Below are 4,727 nucleotides of genomic sequence, written 5' to 3'. Positions count from 1 at the left end.
TAAATTTATTTTTAGACTACCTAAAGGGCCCTGAAGAACAGATTTGGGGTGGGGGTGGGATGGAAAGAATCTGGCTCATGATGTTGGTGTCCTGCATTGGGAGAGGCTTCTGGAACTGGGACATGATGATGGAGGCTCTGCTCTGCCATTACGGCCTCCATGACAGCTAGCAGCAACTCTCAGAGTCTGTTTCCTCTGCCAACAGAGGTACCCACTTCACTGTTTGTTGTGACTTTGAAATTAGCTTAGTGGTATATGTGAATCAACATTCATAGCAAGCAATATTACATCACAGGAGAATGCTGAGTGGAGGATAGCCAGAGAAAAACCTTTTAGGTCGTCTTGAGCCCCCAAGGATTAGGATAGGAAATAAGACATAAAAAGAATGTAAAAAGCATATGTGCGGCAGGGTTTAGGGTGAGTGGGTGGGGTGATCATAATTTCATCTGCAACTAATTTTGGCAGAGTCCTAACTCCTACTTTTTTGCTAAAGATAATGTGTAGAGTCTAAGTCTGAAAGTCTCAAAATTGTGAGCAAGTTGAGGTTACAAATTCAGAAGGTCATGGCAGAAATCACTCCTGTGACTTCACTAATGCGTGTGCTCTGTTACAACAGTGAGGTTCCTTAGAGTATTTCTGAGGTGAAAAAATAGAGGAAAACAAGCACAAAAAATCCCTTTATTGAGTACCTACTGCATGCAGAGCTAGGTGAGTGGAAGTTCAAGAACGAACAGAAAAGGAGGAAACCCAAATATCCATCGATGAATAAATAGATAAAATGTGGTACATACGTACAACGGAATATTATTCAGCCTATAAAAAGAATGAAATTCCTTGAAGACATTATGCTAAATAAGCCATAAATACAAGACAAATATTGTATGATTCCACTTATATGAAGTAGCTAGAGTAGTAAAATTCATAGAGAGGGGAAGTAGAGTGTGGTTGCCAAGGAGCTGAGGAGCAGAGGGGAGGAACAGAGTTATTCTTGAATGGCTACAGAGTTTCAGTTTGGGATGATAGACAAGTTCTGGAAATCGATAGTGCTTATGGTTGCATCAGTATAAAAGTACTTAATGCCTCTGAACTGTACTCTTAAATTGGTAAATTTTATGAGATGTACATTTAAATACACCAAAACCAAACAAACAATGAATAGAGTCCTTTTTGGCCTCTCGACGTTTGAGTTCAAAAAGAGAAGGGAGAACACATATAGCCACAAGGACGATCAACGGAGGATGAAATGATGGAGCCAACGACAGGCAGGGACCCCGAGGTATCGCTCACTTTTGGCTGGGGAACTCAGAAAGCACTTATCATTGGGCATAATAATTATCTATTAAGCTGGCTCCCCCATAAGACTGGGAGCACTCTCGGACCAGGGACTCGCGTTTTCTTGCTCCAGAAACGAGTGCCAGGCACAAAGCAGTATCTGAATACAGGCTTGTGGAGGGAAGCAACCCAAAATATCCACCGAGTTTGGAAACAGCTTCATGTTCACGTTCATGGGTAAATGCTTGGGCTGTGCTCGGGTCAAGAGAAGAGTCCAGGTTTCTGTCCCGGAAGTCTACGCTCCCAGGTCTCTGCCAGCCTCTGCCCTTCCTAAGAGGCCCTGGACCTTATGGAGCTCTCGGTCCGGGGACCGAAGGCAAAGGACTGGGGCAGCGCCTCGCAAAGGTCCCTCAGCCACCTTGGCTCCTGCAGTTGTAATCCCGGTAACCCCTGAGGGGGTGCTTCTGGAGTGCCCAAACCACCCACCACCTGCAGTTCAAGAAACGCCTCTGCGCCCACCCAGTCGCCCTTAGGAAGAAGAGGTGGAGCCTCAAAAAAGAAAAGGCCTGGCCACCCGCAACTCAGTGGGAGTGAAGCCTGGGAGTCGGCTGGCAACACCCGCACAACGTCCGCTGGTTGGCGAGCTCCGCGTGGGACAAGCGCGGGGGCCAGCACCGCTCCGCGCTGCCGCCAGGGGGCAGCCCTCCCCATGCGGTCTCCTCGGTAGGCGCCCCGCCAATTCCCGCGTCCACGCGAGCCCCGCGCGCGGGAGGGCGGTCGCCGTCTGGTCCCCCGCCCTCCTCGGGGAAAGGTATCCCGTCCCTCGTACCGACTTGAAGGGGTGGGAATGTCGATTATTCAGCCGCGGCTGGGAGCTGGGTGAGCGTTAGAGGGGGCGGGGCGCGGGGAGGAGGTGGGGGACGAGGGAGACGAGGAGGGCGAAAGAGGGATGTGCGGGAACTGAAACTCTTGGGTTTCCGCGCTCGGGGAATTTCACGAGCGAGGAGCTAAAAACTCCTTTACAACTATGTAGCTTAACTAAAGCAAACAAAGCAAGTAGATCGCCCAAATGTGAGGCTTTAGTAAAGCTCACCCAAATCTGTTAACACTGTCGCTGGGGCGGTCCTCTTGTTGATCTTTTGCTCTGACCTTCGGTAAATCCTAACACTTACTCCTCAATGGCCAGAAGATAATTTGCCACGTTTTCAAAAACGTTTCCAGGGAAGAGCCCTTTAACCCTTTGGCGAAGGACCTTCAGACAGTTACAAACGAGATGCCAAGTCAATCTCCGCGCCCTTCTTGGCCAGACAAGTTCAGGGCGGTGTTAACCTAGGAATGACGGCTGTAACTGATCATCTGAAGTAACTAATTGTCGGCCAGCAAATTCTTCCCCTTCGTTTCATCTTTAAATACTTCGCCACACACCAACCCTCAGTCCAGAGAAAACCATGGTGTTTATTTGCATATTACTTATAAAACTTAAACTTTCAAATGTAAAAGTGAACCCCTTGGTGAGGACTCCTGGCTACATCAACAAAGCAATGTAATGCCTGATTAATAGTGCTGACTAATGTTGGCTCAGGTTAATCCCGAACCCATTACAGTAATTAAATGGTTCAGCCATATATCAAACGAGAGTCAATGAAAAATAATTTATTTATAACTTAAGGACATTCTCATAGATCTTTCAAAGATCTGTGATGGACTTTATGGGTCATTTGTAAGTATAACTGGTTGGTAGCAGTGCTCAGCAACAAAAACTCGATTTTAAAAGAATTCTTAGATGGGGAGCGGTTTGTTTTTGAGGCTCTGTGATTCATAAGGAAAGTAATGAAACGTTTCAAAATGTGAAAAGTACTTGGTCGAAAAATGATATACACAAGAGCAGCTGATGATTGTTCCTATAGAAAGCCTTTGTGTTTTGATTCTCAGTTCTTGTCAAGCGGTCCTTTTAATCAGAAAGCTAAAAATTTGAAGCAAGTTTCCCACTTTGAAAAAAAAGTGTTTTGGGAAATTCGACAATCCAAAAGGTATGGCTATGTGAGTGTGAATTCCACAAGTTACTAGACTTTTTCTGCTAGCCCAAATAATTAGAAGTTGGTGACAAAGCTAGGTATACTTAAAATAGAATCGTATTTGAACTATTTCCACTTACTCTCTTGTCACCTGAGAAGAAAAATTGAGTTGAACAGAACTTGAATCTTGTTTTTTAAAAAGTATTTCGTTTCTTTTCACCAGTAGCTATTGAAAATAGTTAATTTACAAAAAAAAAAAATCTGAAAGTTTTTATTCATCATTGTAGTTTCTATTATAAAGCCTGCTTGAGTAGAGATGTTTATACATTATAGTAATTTAAATATTTTGAGATTACTGAGAAGTGTTGATTAGAATGTTTCTTTCACTGATAACTCGAGTCTCTTAACCCATTGAGAAAGAAATTTTTTGAGTAGTTCCTAGGTGCAATTTCTTGTGTGTATTTGGCTTTTCACTATATGTTTCTATTCTCTGCATTCACTTATTACTTTCTTTATTCCCATGAAAATTTTCAGATCCTCTCATTAGAGTGGCTTAGTTTAGCTGTCAAGTTTCTAGGGCATTCAGTTGCAGATAAGTGACTAAAACGCCAGCCTAAGAGCATTTTTTATTAACAGATGGTGGAAAACAAACGTCTTTGGAGAAGAACCGAAGGGGACAGGTTAAAAGGTCAATAAACAATTACTGTGCTTAAACTGGGGTGGGGGGTGTTCTCATCAGATTCGATGAGAAGCCACTCGCCCAATATAGGGGATAAGGGACAACCCAACAGACCTCTCAGAGCCATTCCGAGCGACCACCTCAGATGACAGGGGAGGGGGTACCTTCCGGCCGGAGGGCTCCTACAGGCCACGGTGGTCAAATCGTCGCGTCACGCGGGGGTGCTTCTGAAGTTAGTTTGAGGGCTAATGGAAGAGAAGAAGGCGGGGAACTCTTAACTCCTGCAGCGGCGATGGGTCCAAACTATCCCGAGCCAGCGCTCACTTCAGGACTCAGTCCCTTTGGCAAGGAATGGTGGGGTCCTCTCGCCTCCCCTCTATTCTCAGATCCTGCTCCCTCCTACGGGTGAACTTTCTCTCCAGAGCAGGGCTGATTTCCTAAGGCTTCCTTTCCCTTTCCTCAGTAGCGCTCTGACGTGCACACCATGTGACAGGCCTCCTTCTGCTATAAGCCGCGGAAAGGTCCGCCCTCTCCTGGACTCAGCCCTCGCCTCGCCAAGCTCTGTCCCTAGACTCTCACCCGTCCCGCACCCTCCGGGCGCCCGACGCTCTGACTCGCTCACCAGGAGCCCCGCCACCCCCTCCATAACTGACCCCGCCAGGAGCGCTCGGAGAGGGGAAGGTCAAGTCCCCTGCCCGGGCCGGGTGCGCGCGGAGCCCAGAGAGCGCAGAGACCGCGCGGGGCGACCGCGGCGGCGCAGG

This window comes from Pteropus alecto, unplaced genomic scaffold (assembly GCF_000325575.1).
Source record: "Pteropus alecto unplaced genomic scaffold, ASM32557v1 scaffold20, whole genome shotgun sequence".
NCBI classification, from domain to species: domain Eukaryota; kingdom Metazoa; phylum Chordata; class Mammalia; order Chiroptera; family Pteropodidae; genus Pteropus; species Pteropus alecto.
Note: the sequence above shows the minus strand (reverse complement) of the source record.